Here is a 22,524-nt window from a genome sequence, read left to right on the forward strand (position 1 = left end):
GTAATGTCAACACTTTGGGAGGCTAAGACAGGAGAATCACTTGGCACCAGGGGTTCGAGACCAACCTGGGCAATGTAGCAAGACCCTGTCTCTACAAAAAATTTAAAAGTTAGCTGAGTGTGGTGGCAGGGACCTGTAGTCCTTGCTACTCAGGAGGCTGAGGCAGGAGAATTGCTTCAGCCCAGGAGTTCAAGGCCACAGTGAGCTGTGGTTGTGCCACTGCACTCTAGCCTGGGTGACAAAGTGAAACCCTTTTTCTTAAAAAAAAATAAAGAAAAAAGTATACTTTATTTTATAGGAGGATGCTATATCTGCCACAAAAACTGGTTGTGGATGGAGAGATTCCCCATAGATGAGAGGCTCAAGTTGGGGAGGAAAATGTAAGTGGGATGTTGGCAATAACTTTTAATGTGTGAGACCTGGGAACTTCTCAGGCCCAAGAAGTAATTGTCTTTAAGGTGCTGTGGGGGTACCATGAGGTCCTGGGGCAAATGTGTAGAGAGGGTTGAATTCCCCTCGCGAGGGTGGTGTGGGGGTGGCGCGAGACAGCAGAGTCTTGAAAGAGGTTAGTGACTCAGTATGACAATGGGGCCAGAATGGCAAAGGAAAATACTTCTCAGTCTTTTCTTGGGCTGCTGTGAATGAGAACCAGGAGGGAAGGTGAGGTCTGTGGGCAGAGGGGAAAGCCTCTGGGGTTTGCCACAAGAAGGCGGACCACACCTGCCCACAGCCTCCTTCGGTGTCCTCTGGAGGTCCCAATGTCCCTTCCTGTATTAGTTATCTCTGGTGGCTCAACCTCAAAACTTACTGGCTTAACACAGCAAGACACATTTGTTATCTCAGAGTTTCTGCAGGTACGGAATTCGGGATTGAATTAGCAGGATAATTCCGACTTGAAGTCTCTCAGGAGGTTTTGGTCAAGATGTCAGCGACGGTTGCAATCATGTGAAAAATTGACTGGGACTGGAGGAGCCATTTCCAAGGTAGGTCACTCACACGGCTGGCAGATGTGCTGGCTTTTGGCAGGAGGCCTCAGTTCCTTGCAAGGTGGATGCCTCCATAGGGTTGGCTTTCCCCAGAACAAGTACCCAAGAGAGAGCAAGGCAGACATGCAATGTCTTTTATAACCTAGTTTCAGAGTCACATACACACACACACACAGAGTATCATTTCCATAATATCTTATTGGTTACACAGGTTGGCCCTATTCAGTGGGAGAGGGGGCTACACACACACACGCACACACACATACACACACACCACACACACACACACACACCACAGACAAAACCAAAAGGTGGGAGGGTCTCCTTGGAGGGTGCCATCTTGGAGGCCGGCTGCCACTCTCCACAGGGTGCCATCTTGGAGGCTGGCTGCCTCATTCTCCACAGAACTAACCCATAGGTGTACCTTCATCATTGGATTCATGGCTGGGACTGAATGCAGGGAAACCAACTCTGGGGCTGGGAACTTCCAAAACCTGAGCAACAATGTATTCTTTCTGAATCCTCAAAGTGAAGCATTCAAAATATGCCCAGCCAGGCTCCCAAGGTTTATCCCACAGAGGTTAGAAATCCAAGACAAACCACCACAATCTATCTGAATTCAACATTTCCCCTAATTCTTTTTTAGATGGAGTCTCGCTGTCACCCAGGCTGGAGTGCAGTGGCACGATCTCAGCTCACTGCAACCTCCACCTCCCAGGTTCAAGCAATTCTCCTGGCTCAGCCTCCCGAGTAGCTGGGACTACAGGCACCTGCCACCACACCCAGCAATTTTTTTTTTTTTTTTAAGATGGAGTTTTGGTCCTTGTTGCCCAGTTTTGGTCTTGTGCAGTGGCATCTCGGCTCACTGCAACCTCTGCCTCCTGGGTTCAAATGATTCTCCTGCCTCAGCCTCCCGGTTTCACCATGTTGGCCAGGCTAGTCTTGATCTCCTGACCTCAGGTGATCTGCCCGCCTTGGCCTCCCGAAGTGATGGGATTACAGGCATGAGCCACTGTTCCCGGCCGCCCCCAACTCTTTTTAATCATTTTTCCCTTTTGATATACATTTTATATACCATGAAATGCACAAATCTTAGGTGTACATCTGCCCAGTTTTGAATAATATCTTACACTTGTGTAACTTAAATCCCTTTAGAAATACAGAAAATTTCCTCATGCTCCTTTCCAGCCAACTCCCCAGCCCTTGCCACACACGCTCACACACTGAGGCAACCACTGTTCTGGTATCTTTCGCTGTAGTTTTACATGCTCTAGAATTTCAGATTAATTGATATTTTGTCTGATTTCATTTTTAATCAGCATGTTGATTCATCCATGTTGTCATGCACCAGTAATTTGTTTCCCCTAACTTATCATTTTTTAAAAAATTTTGAGCCTAGAGAAGAACTCAAAGATAGTACCATGAAGCCCCTTGGACCCTTGATCTAGACCTTTACGTTGTTAACATTCTGCCACACTGGCTTTCATTCTTTCCGTCTGTCTTCTTTTCTTTTTACTCACCTACTTGAAAGTTGCACATACCAAGACACTTCATCCCTAAACACTTCAGTATGTGCTCCTAACAACAAAGACATTCTTCCACATGACCACAATACCATTATTATGCCCAAGATGCTGGATACTGGTACAATACTATTACCCAATATAGAGTCCATGTTCAATTTCTCTCCTAATGTTCTTTTTTTATTTTTTATTTTTATCTTTTGGGATGGAGTCTCATGCTGTCGCCCAGGCTGGAGTGCAGTGGTGCAATCGGCTCACTGCAGCCTCTGCCTCCCAGGTTCAAGCAATTCACATACCTCAGCCTCCCAAGTAGCACCCACCACTATGTCTGGCTAATTTTTGTATTTTTAGTAGAGATGGGGTTTCACCATGTTGGCCAGGCTGGTCTTGAACTCCTGACCTCAAGTGATCTGCCTGCCTTGGCCTCCCAAAGTGCTGGGATTACTCTCCTAATGTTCTTTAGCGAAGGGCAGGCACCCATGGTAGGAAGTGTGGTGGGGTCTGGGAATACAGGGTCAGCCGCTCTGACCTTGATCCTTCCTCTTTTGTCTTTCCCTCGTTTTCCCCACTGCTCCCCACCTCCTTCCTCTCCCTGGGCATCTAGTGTGCACAGTGCCCTGGCTTGGGTAGCCACCCAGCTCTCCTGAACCTGCTAACGCTTCCTGGGCAGTTGATTTCAGCTCTATTTCTGTGAACTTTCCTTCCTTTTTTTGTCAGTGGCCAACTCCTCTGTGGTGCAACGTGCACCCGCCCCAGGGATCATTTGAATGAACTTTGGTAATGAACAGGAAAGATCTTGTCCATTCCTGGGGTACCACAGACACTGGGAAATAGTCCTCCCTCCTCATTTGTTTTTGTGGCTAGGTCTAACTGCCTAAATAAACCTCTCTCCTCAGTCTTCTCCCTCAACAACAAGGTACTGGGAAGCTTTCCTGGGCTTAGAGTAAACACCATCTTCTGCCACACAGACATAGACACACGCGGGCACACGCACAAACACACACTCACACACTACACCAGCAGCCTTATACTCAGATCATTTCTTTCGTACCATCAGCCCAAGCCTCTGAGTCTCCATTAGGGTGAGACAGGAGCTATTGAAGCCCACCCAGGTAAATGCCATGTTCAGAGGCAGAGCCACAGCCCTCTGAGCTCTGTGGCCTCACTGCACCCTGCCCTTGGTAAGCCAAGGACCTCCTGGCCAGCCCCAAGCTCCTACTTTCCTATCCAACCTCACTGATCACTTGGCTGCAGGACAGAAACACATGCTTGGCTCCAGAGAGCAAGGACCTCCTATTTGCCACTCTAAATATTTATACTCGGTTCTGCCACACTCCCTTGCACTGGGATGTTGAGGACATACAGTAATGACCTTCTCGCTGTGGTTGGGAGGGAGAGGAAGGACAGGCTCAAGCATGCAGTTCATAGAGCCAGTGATGGGCTGAAGGCCTAGCCCATCTAGGGATTCTAGAGCCCAGGGAGCAGCGTCAGACCCCAGCAACTCTAGACCACCTGCCTGCCTGGAAAACAGACAGGGACTGTGCAAAGCAGCTGGACTTTTTTTTTTTTTTTTTTAGACGAAGTCTCGCACTGTCGCCCAGGCTGGAGTGTGGCACAATCCCAGCTCACTGCAACCTCTGCTTCCTGGGTTAAAGCAATTCTCCTGCCTCAGCCTCCCGAGTATCTGGGACTACTAAATCAGCCACCGTGCCTGGCTAATTTTCGCTTTTTTTTTTTTTTTTTTTTTTAGTAAAGACAGGGTCTCACCATGTTGGCCAGGCTGGTCTCAAACTCCTGGCCTCAGGTGATCTGCCTGCCTCGGCCTCCCAAAGTCCTCGGATTACAGGTGTGAGCAACCACGCCTGGCCAGAAGCTGGACATTGAGTCTGAAAATTTCGTTCCAGCCTCTGTTGCTGCGTGTGTCTGAACGCCTGGCCTTGTCCAGCAGCTGGAACCAAGGACTCAGAAAGCACCAGGTCCCTCTTCAGTGCACAGACATGCATGGCTATGAAAACATCTCAACACGTGGGCTGAAGCCTTCGGCCCCTTCTAGCAGCAGCTGCCTGCTATGTGTAACTTCATTCGCTGTAGGAATCCCATGCCCCCAAAAAATCTCGTACAAGCCATGACCGAAGGGTACTCCTCTTACTTCCAGCAGGGCTGCGTGTATTTATTTTAGACATAGGTTCAAGTGAGCTTCTGGAGGGCATGACAGCCGCAGTGGAAATGCTGGTGCCCTGTTTCATCAACTCGGGGGTGGAAGGGTGGCCAGTTACCAGGGAAGTTACATAGGTTGGCCCTACTCAGTTGGGAGGGAGCCACACACAAACAGACAAAACCAGGAGGTGAGAGTGTCTCCTTGAAGGGTGCCATCTCGGAGGCAGGCTGCCACTCTCCACAAGGCGCCATCTTGGAGGTTGGCTGCCACATTCCCCCTAGGTCTAAGCCATGGGTGTACCTTTATCATTGGATCTATGGCTGGGAGATTTTGTTTCTGAGACAGGGTCTTGCTCTGTCCGCCAGGCTGGAGGGCAGTAGTGCAATCATAGCTCACTCCAGCCTCAAACTCCTGGGCTCAGGTGATCCTCTCACTTCAGCCTCCTGAGTAGCTGGGATTATAGGTGTGAGCCACCATGCCTGGCTAATTTCTTCATTTTTTGTAGAGACAGTGTCTTGCTATGTTGCCCAGGCTATCACCAGGTATTTTAAAAATGAACTCAAGGGACAGGCCTTTTGTCATTTAAACAGGCCAGAAGTGTTATCAGAAAAGGGTGCCAGGGTTGATGGGAGTGAGCCCACCTTGCCTTGTTTGCCATCAGTGTCACCCTTCAATGCTTAATCAAGCCCCCCTTCCCCAGGTATGGGCCCTTTCCTAGCCTCTGTCCCTCATTCAGATCTGTCTTCCCCTCACTTCTGTTTCTTTTTCTTTTTTTGAGACAGAGTTTCACTCTTGTTGCCCAGGCTGGAGTGCAGTGGCACGATCTGGGCTCACTGCAACCTCCGCCTCCTGGTGTTACCGGGGATCCTTGCTCCCAGAACTCCCAAGATGGTGGCAGGCCACTTCCAAGATGGTGGCAAGCCTCCTGTTCTCTGACTTGGGGTTCTTGGCCTCAAGGATTCCAAGGAATGGAATCTTGGGCCATGCAGTAAGTATTATAGCTCTATCAGAAGCCGTGGGTCACGGAAGAGAACCGTGGAACCCAGTGACTAGCATTCAGCTCAATTAGGACGAACCCAGGCACTTAGCCGTGCAGGAACAATGGCAAGCCTTTAGCCTGATCAGGAGTGGCAATGGGCGCCTAGCTGGATCAGGAGCACAGCGGACACCCTGCCAGATCTGAAGGGATGGAAATCAGCGGGGTTGGTGGATGGCGAGCGAAAGCTCAGTTCGAGCCGTAACAAACACGGACCAGAAGAGAGTGCAGGTGCAAGATTTAATAGAGTGAAAACAGAGCTCCCATACAAAGGGAGGGGACCCAAATCCCCATCATTGTCCCTCCCGCTGTGCTCTCAGGCAATAGATGATTGGCTATTTCTTTACCTCCTGTTTTTGCCTAATTAGCATTTTAGTGAGCTCTCTTTACTACCTGATTGGTCGGGTGTGAGCTAAGTTGCCAGCCCCGTGTTTAAAAGGTGGATGTGGTCACCTTCCCAGCTAGGCTTAGGGATTCTTAGTCGGCCTAGGAAATCCAGCTAGTCCTGTCTCTCACCGGGTTCAAGCGATTCTCCTGCCTCAGCCTCCCGTGTAGCTGGGATACAGGCGCCCACCACCACACCCAGCTAATTTTTGTATTTTTAGTAGAGACGAGGTTTCACCATGTTGGTCAGGCTGGTCTTGAACTCTTGATCTCAGGTGATTGACCTGTCTCTGCTTCCCAAAGTGCTAGGATTACAGGCGTGAGCCACCGCGCCTGGCCTCTTCCCCTCACTTCTACGACTCCCCAGCCCACCACCAAGGCACTACTTGGGCCGCTTGTCCTAATGTTTGGTCCTAGGTTGTATTCGGGATTTCAGATGGCTTACAAAAATACCAAATGGATTGGGCAAAATAAGAGAAGAAAACATTTTAAAGCCAGGTTATGCCTTTAGCACTGAGCAAAGCATGGTCTTTTTTTTTTTTTTTTTTTTTTTTTTAAGGCAGAGTCTCGCGCTGTCGCCCAGGCTGGAATGCAGTGGCATGATCTTGGCTCACTGCAACCTCTGTTTCCCGGGTTCAAGCGATTCTCCTGCCTCAGCATCTGGAGTAGCTGGGATTACAGTCACGCACCAACACATCCTGCTAATTTTTTGTATTTTAGTAGAGACGGGGTTTTGCCATGTTGCCCAGGCTGGGAAAAGCACAGTCTTCTACAGTTGCTGGAAAAGGACTAGGATTCTCTCCAAGTTTTCAGGAGGCCAAAGCAAAAGGGCAAATGGTCATTGCAGCAGCTGCACAGGCCTTAGGGGTGATCACACTGGTGTTTAGGAATACACATCTTGTCTCTCAAAAGTGAGAACAGAGCGAAATCTCCCCCAGTGGGCCCAGCCAAGGAGCGCTGATGCACTATCTCACCCGAGAAGACTGCTCAGCTTTCTTTTTCTTTCTTTTCTTTTCTTTTTTAAATAAAGATGGGGTCTCATTATGTTGCCCAGGCTGGTCTCAAACTCCTGGGCTCAAGTGATCCTCTCACCTCAGCCTCCCAAAGTGCTAGGATTACAGGCATAAGCCACGGTGCCCAGCCCATCTGCTGTTTTCATAAGTGTTTCGGGGTTGGGGCCGGGGGCGGGGAGATGGTGTTTGGGTGATAGTTCCTTTTTTTGCGTTGTTTTAAATCAAATTCACAAGTTGACTCAAATAACATTGTCATGGTGATTAACCCCTTTGGCAGAAATGAGAAAATCAAAAGCTGATGCAAACAGATAACGAAGAATCAATCCCAGGAAGAGGAAAGGGTGGGAGAGGCATTTTACAAGCTTATCAAGATCAAAGGACAGAGGCTGTATCTAAACAAAACCAAACCCTGAAACTCACCATCACAGAACTATGTCAAAAGGTTTCTGCATCCCCACTACGGCACCCATCACCATGACTAGCCCAGAGTATTTCCAAACGATTGCTATCCATCATATTTTCCTCAGCACCTCCTATTTTTAACAATATTTAACAACCGCTTCCTCGATCTCTTCTCTGGCTGACGGATTGAGGCTGCAGTATTTCAATTTGCCAGCAGGCGTCACCCCAGCTAACACGATTCAGAGAAGCCTAAAAATGTGAGGTTCTTTTTCCCTACACCTTTGATGGCACCAAAATGTGTGTGGGCAAGTGCAAAGTCCAAATTCCTAACTAGGACATCCCAGGCCCTTCATATTTGGCCCAGCTCATGGTTTACTGCCTTAGTTCTTGACAATTCAGGCACACATTCAGTCAGCAGAGGTTTATTGAACATTCGTTATTTGTAAGGGGCTATCCAAGGGCTGGAAATGAAAAGACGGAGATTTCACCTCTGTTCTGGAGAACTGCATGGCTTACTCTGCCCAGGAAAGGGCTAAGCTGCTATGTTAAAACATTGGCAGCCGGGAGCAGTGGCTCACGCCTGTAATCCCAGCACTTTGGGAGGCCAAGGCAGGCAGATCATGAGGTCAGGAGTTCGAGACCAGCCTGGCCAATATGGTGAAACCCCATCTCTACTAAAAATACAAAAATTAGCCGGGAGTGGTGGCAGACACCTGTAATCCCAGCTACTTGGGAGGCTGAGGCAGGAGAATTGTTTGAACCCGGGAGGTGGAGGTTGCAGTGAGCTGAAGGTCACACCATTGCATTCCAGCCTGGGTAACAAAGCGAGACTCCAACTCAAAAAAAAAAATTGACTAAGCTGCTACAACAAATATGTGTGTGTACATATACACATATATGCTATTAGACATTACGGAGTATATACGTATAGATATACACAGTATACATGTGTATATATGTATGTATATTTGTCATAGCAGCTTAGCCAATGCTATGGATATGGATAATTATATACTTATATTTCATATATATAATTATATATGATATATTTATATTAATTGTATATAATTATATATGAATGATATATATAACTATTCATATTTATAGCATTGACTAAGCTGCTATGGCTAAGCTGTTAAGCTGCTAAATTTTTTTTTTTTTTTTGATACAGAATCTCACTCTGTCACCCACGCTGGAGTGCAGTGGTGCAATCACAGCTCACTGAAGCCTCGACCTCCTGGGCTCAAGTGATCCTTCCACCTCCTGAACAGCTGGAATTACAGGTGGGGGCCACCACACCCAGATAATTTTTGTATTTTTCATAAAGACGGCCTCTCACCATGTTGTCCAGGCTGATCTTGAACTCCTGGGCTCAAGCCATCCACCCAACTCGACCTCCCAAAGTGCTGGGATTACAGTTGTGAGCCACCGAGCCCAGACTACTAATCTTAATTAGCAGCTATATATGAAATATACGGCCGGGCACAGTGGCTCACGCCTGTAATCCTAGCACTTTGGGAGGCCCAGGCGGGCGGATCACGAGGTCAGGAGATCAAGACCATCCTGGCTAACACAGTGAAACCCCGTCTCTACTAAAAATACAAAAAAAATTAGCCGGGCGCGGTGGCGGGCGCCTGTAGTCCCAGCTACTCGGGAGGCTGAGGCAGGAGAATGGCGTGAACCCCAGGGGGTGGAGCCTGCAGTGAGCTGAGATCACGCCATTGCACTCCAGCCTGGGCGACAGAGCAAGACTCCGTCTCAAACAAAAAAAAAAAAAAAAAAAAGAAAGAAATATACATAAAACGCGTATATTTCATAGCCAATGCTATGGATATGGATAATTATATATATAAGATATATGTTTATATTATATATAATTATATATGAGATATAATTTTATATCTATATTATGTATAAATAAATTTATTTATACATAATATAGATATAAAATTATGTTTATGTTATGTATAAGTAAATTTATTTATTTATAAATTATAAATTTGTACATAATATAAATTTATACATAATATAGACATAAAATTATTTAACATTTTATATATAAAATTATCCATATCCATAGCATTGACTAAGCAGCTAAGCTGCTAATCTTAATTATAAGATATAATTATATATATGAGAGATACATAAGATACTGGATAAGCTACTCAGAGGTTTAAAGAAGATAAAATTAATTTATTTCTCAAGCAAAAGACCAGGGGTGGGTGGTCCAGACTGATCAGGCTACTCAGCTCCATCGGGTCAGTCAGGGCCATGGCTTCCTCCCATCCCCTTGCCTCACAGTTCCTAGGATGTTGTCTTTGGCTGCATGGTCAAAGCTGAGTCATAACCTCATTCCATGCTTCACCCTGGAGAAGGGAAAGAGAAAAAGTGCAGGGCGTGCAATTTTGCTTTTAAGCAAGAAACACAGAAGTCACACCTAGCACTTCTATTCACATTCTAGGGCATGGAGCTAGTCCTATGGCCACATCTAGCTGCAAGGAAAGCTGGGAAATGTGGCCTTTTGCTAGGCAGTGATGAGCCTAGTTAGAATGTGGGGCAGCCTGGGCAACATAGCAAGACTCCATCTCTACAAAAATAAAGAAATGGACAAATTAGCTGGACATAGTGGTACACGCCTGTAGTTCCAGCTACTGAGGAGGCTGAGGCAAGAGGATTGTTTGAGCCCAAGAGTTTAAAGCTGCAGTGAGCTATGATGGCACTACTACACCCAAGCCTGGGTGACAGAGCAAGACCCTCTCAAATAAAATAAAACATAAAATAAAAGTGGGGCAACTAGCAGTCTAGTCAGAAAGCATCTCTGTCTCTCTCTTTCACACCTCACTTTATTTTTAATTGATGTGTGAAACAACTTTGTATCTTCTAGTGTTGCCATCAGTTGCAATTGCATAGTTTAGAAATGCCAGTTCATAGAAATTTCTGGTGAGTAGAATGTCCTGTAGCAGTTTACTGTGCACATTTCATGTTAATGAGACATCTATTACTTCCCCCTCAGGGATGACAAGTGTTATCACAATGGCAATTAAGCGGATAAAATTCCAGTAAAATGAAACTTAGAATCAAGTTGTTGTCTACTCAAGAGAATGCGACATTTGAGTCAGCTCTTGAAGCATGCATAGAAGCTAACCAAGCAGAAAAGAAGGAAGAAAATTCCAGAGTGTGAACAGCATGTGCAGAGACCTGTAGTCTTGTGGGAGACAAGGTATGTTCATTGTAGGGAGTGGGTATGTGTGTAGGGAAGACAGGTGAGCGAGAAAATGGGGTGGAGTCAGGTTGTACCAGGCCTTATACATCAAACTAAGGAAGTTGGATTTTACCCTGCAGAGTAGATGCTTTGGGGGTTGCATTAATCCGTTCTCACACTGCTATAAACATACCACCTGAGACTTGGTAATTCATAAACAAAAGAGCTTTAATTGACTCACAGTTCCACCTGGCTGGGAAAGCCTCAGGAAACTTACAGTCATGGTGGAAGGAGGAGAAGCAAGTACCTTCTTCACAAAGCAGCAGGAGAGAGAGCGCAGGGGAAACTGCCACTTATAAACCATCAAATCTTGTGAGAACTCACTATCATGAGAATAGCATGGGGGAAACTGCCCCCATGCTCCAATCACCTACCACCAGGTCCCTCCATCGGCATGTGGGGATTACAATTCGAGATGAGATTTAGGTGGGGACACAGAGCCAGACCATATCAGGGGGTCATTCCCAGTCCAAGAGCCATGACCATGTCCAAAAATTCTGTCATGCCATGGGTTGGGGTCCAGGTAGCCAGTTGGTAGGTGTTGTTGTTGTTGTTGTTGTTTGAGATGGAGTCTCACCCTTGCCCAGGCTAGAGTCCAGTGACACCATCTCAGCTCACTACAACCTCTGTCTTCTGGGTTCAAGTGATTCTCCTGCCTCAGCCTCCTGGGTAGCTGGGATTACAGGCACCCACTACCACGCCTGGCTGATTTTTGTATTTTTAGTAGAGACGGGTGTTTCACCATGTTGGCCAGGCTGGTCTGGAATTCCTCACCTCAGGTGATCCGCCCACCTTAACCTCCTAAAGTTCTGGGATTACAGGCGTAAGCCACCGCAACCAGCCCCCAGTTGATAGTATTTGACCCTCACTGTCTTGCTCATAGTTAACTGACAGTGACCTGGGACAGGCAAATCTGATCCTTCCTCTCAGGAATCTGAAAGTGGGATTGAAACCCACTGCTTATTGCCGACCTGTGTCTAGAACAATAACAAATACACTGGAAACTTCGGGGCAGCCCTAAGAGCTATATAAGTGCAGAATCGGACAAAGCTGGTCTGCGGGAGACAGACAACCAAAGCAGGTGTGCAGAGCAAAGCAGGGATGAGAGTCAAAAAAGGCATATGTGGGTTTCCACCCAGTCTCCAGTTCTTAGTTCCTTTCCCTCCCTGAGGCTGGGCAGCATTTTCCACTACTTGGGTTGCATAGTACCCCTTTATTGCCCTCTTTTCTTTTTTCCTTCAAATGGCTTGAGTAATAAATTATTTACAGCATGGGCTAAACTGCTGCTGTTGCCCAAAAGACCCCCAAATAAAGCTCCAACAGGATAGTTTACCTATTATATCTATAGGCAGGCAGTCCGGGGAGGTTGGGAGCTCTGAGGCACTAGGACATCCAGGGAACCAGGCTTTTTCTGTCTCTGTTTCCCAGCAGTCCACGCCTTAAGGTATTGCTTTTCTCTGCAAGATCAAAGCTAGCTCCCAGCACCACACCTACATACCAGGGAGGAATATGCTCAGGATTTAGAAGGGCAAGACTCAGAAATGGTATACACCACTTCTGCTCACAACTCATTGGCCAGAACTGAATAATAACCCCACCTAGCTGCAAGACAGTCTGGGAATATAGCTCTCAGTTGGGCAGCTGAAATCCTATTCTATGGAAAAAGGAGAGAACAGATAATGAACAATTCACTGTCTGCCTGATGGTTTCTGTAAATTGCATTGCACCCAAAGAACCCCAACTTGAGCTCCGTGTAGCTTTTTTTGACCGCTTCAAGCTGAGCCGATGTCTCCCTTTTCTGTCCATGGTTCTCAGCCTGTATCACTGCACTGTATTCATCTGTTTGTTGGTTAGTTGGTTGGGTTTTTGCTGTTGTCGTTGTTTTTTGTTTTTCGTGTTTTTTTTGAGATGGGGTCTTTCTCTGTCATCCAGGCTAGAATGCAGTGGCACAATCACAACTCACTGCAGCCTCAACCTCTGAGGTTCAAACAATCCTCCCACCTCAGCCTCCCAAGTAGCTGGGACTATAGGCATGTGCCACCATGCCCAGCTAATTAAAAAAAATTTTTTTAGTAGAGACGAGCCTCCCTATGTTGTCCAGCCTGGTGTCTAATTCCTGGGCTCAAGCGATCCTCCTGCCTAGGCCTCCCAAACTGTTGGCATTATAGGCATGAGCCACCATGCCTTGCCTCATTCAGCTGTTAATTTATCTATATGGAAGAGACAGTTAGTGATCTCTAATTTCTGCTCCTTCCCTCTTCGTTGGTAGTTAAGTCCCCCTCCCCTAAGCGTTATGTTTGGCACATTGCTAAATGGAATAAAGCTGACATTCGCCAGCCTCCCTTACTGCGAGGTATGGTAATGTGATTCAGTTCTGGGCTGGGCACAGTGGCTCACACCTGTAATCCCAGTACTTTGGGAGGCCAAGGCTGGAGGATCACTTGAGCCCAGGAGTCTGAGATCAGCCAGGGCAATATAGTGAGACCCTGCCTCTGTAAAAATTACAAAATAGCTGGGTGTGGTGGCACAGCCTGTAGTCCCAGCTGCTCAGGAGGCTGGAGTGGGAGGATCATTGAACCTGGGAAGTCGAGGCTTTGGTAAGCCATGATTGTGCCACTGCACTCCAGCCTGGGTGACAGAATGAGACTCCATCTCAGAAAAAATAATAAAGTTCTGGCCAGTGAGATGACAGCTTCCAGGAAACCCTATAAAAGATAGCTGGCATGCACCCTTTGCCAATTCTTTCTCTCTTCCACATTTCTCTTGGTTGGAATAGCAGTGTAATGGCTGGAGCTATGGCAGCTGCCTAAGACCATGAGATATCTTGGGAGTGGAAGCCATACATGTTAGAGCAACAAGACAGAAGTCTTGGTTCACAACACTGTGGTGTGCCAATCTAGCTCTGGGATACTACATACGTTATTTCTGAGAGATAAATAAACTATTTTATTTTGGAGGGATCTCCTTTACTCCCAGCCAAACCTAATCCTTATCCTACAACCTGTGTCCTTGAAATTTTCCAATGGACTACAAGCCCTGGAGAGCAAGGACTGATTCTTGTTCATCTGTGCATGTCTAGCGCCCTTTCTTCAGATTATATCCATAGATATGAGGCAAATTTCACTTTGACCCTAATCAGGTTGGTTCCTTTCCACAAATAGTCCACTAGACCTTCAGGGTAACACTATTAGGCTATTAGGCTTTGCCAGTACACTCACGTTCGTTCGTTCTTTCTTTCTTTCTTTCTTTCTTTCTTTCTTTCTTTCTTTCTTCTTTCTTTCTTCTTTCTTTCTTTCTTTCTTTCTTTTTTTTTTGAGATGGAGTTTTGCTTTTGTTGCCCAGGCTGGAGTGCAATGGCGTGATCTCGGCTCACCACAACCTCTGCCTCCCAGGTTCAAGTGATTCTCCTACCTCAGCCTCCCAAATAGCTGGGATTACAGGCATGCACCACCATGCCCAGCTAATTTTGTATTTTTAGTAGAGACAAGGTTTCTCCATGTTGGTCAGGCTGGTCTCGAACTCCCAACCTCAGGTTATCTTCCTGCCTCGGCCTCCCAAAGTGCTGGGATTACAGGTGTGAGCCACCGTGCCCAGCCCAACTCACTTTCTTACTCATGCAAGCATGATTTCAAGCCCACTCTATTCTGCTCAGATCCTCTCACTCTCAGGCTGACCTACCTGCTAAGATTCAGAAAAATCGAAGTGTTTAAGCCAATAGTTGCCTCTTCTTCCCAACACCAACTGAAAGGCTCACTTTTTCCTCTCCTTGCCTCTTGTTATAGCAGGGGTTGCTGTTCCTCCATCAAAGGTGAGGCTCTCATTCCTGCCTTGCATCTTGGCCAAGAGTCTTTGGTAGGAACATAGAACTGTCTATCATCCCTTCACTCTCCTGTCTCTATCTCCAGCTCTTTCAGATCTTTTCTACTGATTCCATAATATGCACAAGTCGTGTTCAATAAGAACAAAACAACACACACACACACATACAGCCTTAACACGTCATCTCCACTCGTATCCCCTTTGCAATTAAACTTCTCCAAAGAATCGTCCATACCGTCCCATGGCCAAATTTCCTGTTAATTCTTCACCCCAATCATCGTCATCACCCAAGACGCTCGTGTTGCTAATGTCAGCAGACGTGTTTCCATCCTCTTCTTTCCCTCTCAGCAGTAGTGAATCATGTTAGCTCCCATGCCTCGGCTTCCGGTGGACCTGGCCTCTTCCTCATACCTTTGCAGAGCTTTTCTCTTCTGCTCAGTTATTCAAATAATGGTTGGCTGGAAGGTACTAGATGCACTCTTTTTCTCACTCTATCCTCTTCCCTACCTGACCTCCTCCTGTGGCTAATTTTTGCATTTTTAGTAGAGACAGGGTACCATTTTTTTTTTAATCCAGAGAAAGGGAATTGTAACACCCGTTTCACGGGGTTGTTGTGAGGATTAAATGATACCTACACAATGTACCCAACAGAGTTCCCTGTGCATAAAATTGCATATCACATACTCAGATACTCTTAGTCCCTTCTTCTTCCTGTGACCAAGAGGAACCAACCACTGGTGAACCACGAGACAGAGAATTCCTGACCCGGTCCTCAGCCACAGTCTGCCTGTACTTCCTGCTGTCTGGGTTCTCGTGGTGTCTACCTGCTGCATGGTGGTCAAGGATGACATCCTCTTGATAATCCATGCTCTTTGTCTTACTCCTTTCCCAGTAAAAACAGAAAAGGTTACATGAATAAGAAATAGGACATTGAGGCCAGGCGCAGTGGCACATGCTTGTAATCCCAGCACGTTGGGAGGCCAAGGAGAGTGGATCATTTGAGGTCAGGAGTTCGAGACCAGCATGGCAAACATGGTAAAACCCTATCTCCACTAAAAATACAAAAATTAGCCGGGCATGGTGGCAGGTGCCTGTAATCCCAGCGACTCAGGAGTCTGAGACAGGAAAATCACTTGAGCCTGGGAGGCGGAGGTTGCAGTGAGCTGAGATCATGCCACTGCACTCTCCAATCTGGATGACAGAGTGAGTCCCTGTCTCCAAAAAAAAAAAAAAAAAAAGCACATTGAGGGGTGGGGCTGGGTGAATTCTAAGACTATCATCAATTACTTTCAAACAAGGCAACTTGGCTGGGTGCAGTGGCTCACGCCTGTAATCCCAGCACTTTGGGAGGCCGAGGCAGGCAGATCACTTGAGGTCAGGAGTTTGAGACCAGCTGGACAACATGGTAACACTCCATCTCTATTAAAAATTAGCTGGGCAAGATGGTACATGCCTGTAATCCCAGCTACTCGGGAGGCTGAGGCGAGAGAATGGCTTGAGCCGGGGGCGCGGAGGTTGCAGTGAGGTGAGATCATGCCACTGCACTCCAGCCTGGGCGATAGAGTGAGACTCTGTCTCAAAAAAAAAAAAAAAAAAAAACTTAATCATTCTATTTTTGTGTGGTGCCTCACTAGGCACAATGCCTGAGACTACAGACTGGGACTGACAATGAAAATAAGCAAAGGCTGGAAAACACATTTCCTGATGCCTCCAACCTACCCGCCTAAGGAAGTCTTACTAGACACAGTGGTTCTCAATCTCGCCAGCCCCAACTCCCCTAAATATATCAATATACTTTTATAGTATACAAATATGATAAATACACTGTGTTTATTATCATCCTTGATATATAAATTTAATTTTTAATTTTTAATTTTTTGAGACAGATTTTCACTCTTGTTGCCCAGGCAGGAATATAGTGGCGCCATCTTGGTTCACTGCAACCTCCGCCTCCCAGGTTCAAGCAATTCTCCTGCCTCAACCTCCTGAGTAGCTGGGATTACAGGTGTCCACCACCATGCCCAGCTAATCTTTGTATTTTTAACCTCCTGAGTAGCTGGGATTACAGGTGTCCGCCATCATGCCCAGCTAATTTTTGTATTTTTGGTAGAGAAGGGATTTCGCCATGTTGGCCAGGCTGGTCTCAAACTCCTGACCCCAGGTGATCCGCCTGCCTTGGCCTCCCAAAGTGCTGGAATTAATAGGCATGAGCCACTGTGCCCAGCCAAAATAAAAATTTTAAGTCAGTATATTTACTTTTGATAGGTATTGACTGGGCAGGACATAAGGGAGCCTTCGAGGGTGCTGAAAACGGATGTATGCTGATGTGAGTGTTGGCTACATGACTGCATTCCCACATAAAAAGTCACTGAAACCCAGGCATGGTGGCATATAACTATAGTCCCAGCTTACTCAGGAGGCTGAGGCACAGGATGAGGATCACTTGAGCCCAGGGGTTCAAGTCCAGCCCGGGCAACATAGTAAGACCCTCACCTCTCTAAAAAAAAGCCTCCTTGAATAAGGGAACTCTCTGTATTTGCTTTTGCAGCTGTATATGAATCTACCATTATCTCCAGAAAAATCTGAATTAAAAATTAGATGTGGCTGACCACGGTGGCTTACGCCTGTAATCCCAGCATTTTGGGAGGCTGAGGCGGGCGGATCACCTGAGGTCAGGAGTTCGAGACCAGCCTATCAACATAGTGAAACCCTGTCCCTACTAAAAATACAAAAAATTACCTGCGTGTGGTGGCGGGCACCTGTAATCCCAGCTACTTAGGAGGCTGAGCCAGGAGAATCGCTTGAACCCGGGAAGCGGAGGTTGCAGTGAGCCAAGATAGCGCCAGTGCACTCCGGTCTGGGCAACAAGAGTGAAACTCTGTCTCAAAAAAAAAAAAAAAAAAGATGCAGCTCATGAAACGTGCCTGCAGCTATTGGGGTTCCTGCAGCTCTTGGGTTCCTGTGTCTTTTTTCACTGTCCGAGCTGGACCTACACACCAGCAACCATGTCTAAGGGACCTACAGTTGGTATTGATCTTGGCATCACCTACTCTCATGTGGGTGTTTTCCAACACGGAAAAGTAGAGACAATTGTCAATGATCAGGGAAGCCAAACTACTCCAAGCTATGTCGCCTTTACAGACACCAAATGATTGGTTGGTGATGCCACAAAGAATCAAGTTGCAGTGAACCCCACCAACACAGTTTTCAGTGCCAAATGTCTGATTGGACGCAGATCTCATGATGCTGTTGTCCAGTGTGATATAGAGCATTGGCCCTTCATGGTGGTGAATGATTCTGGCAGGCCCAAGATCCAAGGAGGATACAGGGGAGAGACAAAAAGCTTCTACCCAGAGGAGATGTCCTCTATGGTTCTGACAAAGATGAAGGACATTGCAGAAGCTGATCTTGGGAAAACAGTTACCAATGCTGTGGTCACAGTGCCAGTTGACTTTAATGACTCAGCGTCAGGCTACCAAAGATGCTGGAACTATTGCTGGTCTCAATGTACTTAGAATTATCGATGAGACAACTGCAGGTGCTATTGCTTATGGCTTAGACAGAGAAAGGTTGGAGCTGAAATAATTATGCTGATCTTTGACCTGGGAGGTGGCACTTTTGATGTGTCAATCCTCGCTATTGAGAATGCGATCTTTGAAGTCAAATGTACAGCTGGAATGCCAGGCACGGTGGCACATGCCTATAATCCCAGCACTTAGGGAGGCCGAGGCGGGCAGATCACTTGAGGTCAGGAGTTGAAGACCAGCCTGGCCAAACTGGTGAAACCCCATCTCTACTAAAAAACAAATACAAAAAGTAGCCAGGTGTGGTAGTGTGCACCTGTAATCCCAGCTACTTGGGAGGCTGAGGCAGGAGAATCTCTTGAACCCAGGAGGTAGAGGTTGCAGTGAGCCAAGATGGTGCCACTGCACTCCAGCCTGGGCAACAGAGCAAGACTCCATCTCAAAAAAAAAAAAAAAATCTACACCTGGAGAACTCACTTGGGTGGAAAGACTTTGACAACCGAATAGTCAACCATCTTATTGCTGAGTTCAAGCGCAAGCATAAGAAGGATGTCAGTGAGGCTGGGCGTGGTGGCTCCCACCTGTAATCCCAGCACTTTGGGAGGCCGAGGCAGGCGGATCACAACGTCAGGGGTTTGAGACCAGCCTGGCCAACATGGTGAAACCCCATCTCTACTAAAAATACAAAGTTAGCTGGGCGTGGTGGCATGCACCTGTAGTCCCAGCTACTCAGGAGGCTGAGGCAGGAGAATTGCTTGAACCCAGGAAGCAGAGCTTGCAGTGAGCTGAGATAACACCTCTGCACTCCAGTCTGGGCAACAGACTCCATCTAAAAAAAAAAAAAAAAGAAAAAAGAAAAAAGAAAAGAAGGACGTCAGTGAGAACAAAAGAGTATCTCACACCTTCGTATGGTTTGTGAATGTGGTAAGTATACTCTCTCTTCCAGCACCCAGGCCGGTATCGAGATTGATTTTCTCTATGAAGGAATTGACTTCTATACCTCCATTACCGGTGCCTGATTTGAAGAGCTGACCTGAAGAACTGACTTGCTCCATGGCACCGTGGACCCTGTAGAGAAAGCCCTTCGAGACACCAAACTAGACAAGTCACAGATTCATGATATTGTCCTGGTTGGTGGTTCTACTCATATCTCCAACCTTCAGAAGCTTCTCCAAGACTTCTTCAATGGAAAAGAACTGAATAGGAGCATCCACCCCGATGAAGCTGTTGCTTATGGCACAGCTGTCCAGGCAGCCTTCCTATCTGGAGACAAGTCTGAAAATGTTCCAGATTTGCTTCTGTTGGATGCCACTCCTCTTTCCCTTGGTATTGAAACTGCTGACAGAGTCATGACTGTCCTCATTAAGCATCATACTACCATTTTTACCAAGCAGACACAGAATTTCACTGCCTATTTTGACAACCAGCCTGGTGTGCTTATCCAGGTTTATAAAGATGAGCATTCCATGACCAAGGATTACAACCTGTTTGGCAAGTTTTGGGGCTTTTAAATTTTTTTTTTTTATGAAGAAAAGATGTTTATTTGGCTCATGGTTCTGCAGGCTGTACAGGAAGTGTGGGGCAAACATCTCGCTTATGGCATGAGCCTTAGGGAGCTTACAATCATGGTGGAAGGTGAAGGGGAGCAGCGTATCACATGGCAAGAGGGTGAAGAGGAACATCCCAGACTCTTTTAAACAACCAGATCTCACATCAACTAACTGAGCAAGAACTCACTCATCGCCAAGGGAATGGTGCTAAGCCATTCATGAGGGATCCGCCCTCATGATCAAATCACCTCCCACCAGGTCCCAGCTTCACCTCTGGAAATCAAATTTCAACATGACGTTTGGAGATAGAAAACATCCAAACCACATCACAAGGTCTCTAGATGGGTTTTTTCCCTGAAAAAGCTATTTCCATTTCTAAGTGTGATATATAAAAGAAACATAAAGGAAAGAATTTTGAAATGCATTTTCATCTTATTTTATTACAAATTTATTGAGATATTATTAACATACAATAAACATCATTCTTTTAACGCATACAATTTGATGTGTTTTGGTATATACACAGTGATATACAACTATCACTGTTTTCTAATATTACAATTCTTTGGCTGGGCACAGTGGCTCATACCTGTAATCCCAGCACTTTGAGAGGCTGAGGCAGGAGGATTACTTCAGATCAGGAGTTCAAGACCAGCCTGATCATCATTGTGAAACCTCATCTCTACCAAAAATACAAAAATTAGCCAGGCGTGGTGCTGTGCACCTGTAGTCCCAGCTACTCGGGAGGCTGAGGCAGCAGAATCGCTTGAACGTGGGAGGCAGAAACAGAGGTTTCAGTGAGCCGAGATCATGCCACTGCACTCCAGCCTGGGCAACAAGAGCAAAACTCTGTCTCAAAAACAAACAAACAAACAAAAAAAAAACAATAAAAATATTATAATAGTTTGATCAACCTGAAAAGAAATCCCATACCCGCTAGCCACCATTCTCCATTCACTTATTCCTCCCTCTAGAAAACCTCAATCTACTTTCTGTCTCTATGGATTGGCAAGTTTGAACTCACGGGCCTACTTCCTGCAGTCCACTGTTCCTCAGATCGAAGTCACTTTTGACTTTGATGCCAATGGCATCCTCAGTGTCTCTGCTGTGGACAAGAGTACAGAAAAAGAGAGCAAGATTACTGTCACTAATGACAAGAGCCATTTGGACAAGGAAGATATTGAGCTATGGCCCAGGAAGCTGAGAAGTGCAAAGCTGAAGATGAGAAGCAGAGGGTCAAGGTGTCATCCAAGAATTCACTTGAGTCCCATGCATTCAACATGAAAGCACTGTTGAAGATGAGAAACTTCAAGGCAAGATTAACAATGCAGACAAGCAGAAGATTCTTGACAAGTGTAATGAAATTATCAACAGAATCAGACTGCAGGGAAGGAAGAATGTGAACATCAGCAGAAAGAGCTGGGGATAGTCTGCAACCCCATCATTACCAAGCTGTACCAGAGTGCAGGAGGCACACCGGGAGGAATGCCTGGGGGATTCCCTGGTGGTGGAGCTCCTCCCTCTGTCGGTGCTTCCTCAGGGCCTACCATTGAAGAGGTTAATTAAGCCAACCCAAGAAAAGATGTAACATTGTTCCACACAGTGAAAATATGGAAGGACTTAAATTTGTAGCAAATTCTGTGGCAGCTTTAAAGTTCAGCTGCTATGGTAAATTACTGGGCATTCTCAGTAGTTGAATATGGAACACGTGCACAAGGGAAGGAAATAACATTGCACTTTATAAGCACTGTACTGTAAGTGGAAAATGCAATGTCTTAAATAAAACTGTTTAATATTGGAAAAAAATGAGATGCAGGTAAATGTTATGTTAGATGTAATTTACCCTAATTTTTTAAAAAATGAGATGCAATTCACACCCATCAGATTGGCAGACATGGAGAAGTTTAATAATACTCAACTTGGCAAGAATGGACAAAAGGGAAATTCTTAAACACTTTAGGAGCATAAATGAGTAAATTACTATGGAGAACAACTCAGAATTACCTAGTAAGATTGGAAATGCAAATGTTCTATGAGCCAGAAATTCCAGTTCTAATAAACTATTGTGAAACACTCCCACATATGAACAAGGATATTTGTTTGAGACATTCTTTGGAATATTGTTAGTAAGGGTGCAAAATTGAAAACAAAGTGTTCATCAGTGTCTCCTTTTATTAAAAAATGTTTAATTAAAAACTTTTAAAATTAAAATATTTCCCTTTATTAAAAAAAAAGTAAGCAGTGTGTAAATATCAGTGTGGAACAGGAAATGTGAATGGCAATGTCTAATTTGATTTCACGATTTGAGGAACTGTGCATTGCCCAACAGGCACACATACCATTAGTAAGTAATTGTGGTTGTTTAAGAATAAAATTACAATTTTATTTTTCCTATTTAAGAAGCCACATTTCCATGCTGCCTGCCAAAACTTAACAGATAACGTACTAGGTCATTAACACGTCCTTGTCTATTTGAAAACCTCCAGACAAAAAGCAGATGAGCCTTGGAGCTTTGGCAATGGGAATTATTGCTTAGCTAGTAATAACAGTGTTCTCAGAACTCAAAGATACTAAGGAGGGCACAGCCTTGAGGAGCCAAGGGTGATTATTGGAAAATACCAATGCAACATTCAAGACACAGGAAGTTAAGAAGTGATTCAGGGTGCAGCACACCAACATGGCACATGTATACATATGTAACAAACCTGCACGTTGTGCACATGTACCCTAGAGCTTAAAGTATAATAAAAAAATGTGATTTTTGATTAAAAAAAAAAAAAAGAAGTGATTCACATGAACCAAGACCACGCCATTGCACTCTAGCCTGGGGCACAAGAGGAAAACTCTTGTCTCAAAAAAAAAAAAAC

The 22,524-nt window shown here is 45.7% G+C and overlaps 1 long non-coding RNA gene and 1 pseudogene across 1 annotated transcript; both read left to right on the top strand.

The window, feature by feature from the left end:
• Positions 1-303: 303 nt before the first annotated feature.
• Positions 304-10,701, top strand: LOC115836331. Its single transcript, XR_004031315.1, has 3 exons — positions 304-380; positions 844-983; positions 10,516-10,701. It is a non-coding gene; the product is annotated as an uncharacterized LOC115836331 (long non-coding RNA).
• Positions 10,702-17,588: 6,887 nt separating this feature from the next.
• LOC101177134 lies at positions 17,589-21,223 on the top strand (annotated as a pseudogene).
• The last annotated feature ends 1,301 nt before the right edge of the window (positions 21,224-22,524 follow it).

This window comes from Nomascus leucogenys, chromosome 8 (assembly GCF_006542625.1).
Source record: "Nomascus leucogenys isolate Asia chromosome 8, Asia_NLE_v1, whole genome shotgun sequence".
Lineage (NCBI taxonomy): Eukaryota > Metazoa > Chordata > Mammalia > Primates > Hylobatidae > Nomascus > Nomascus leucogenys.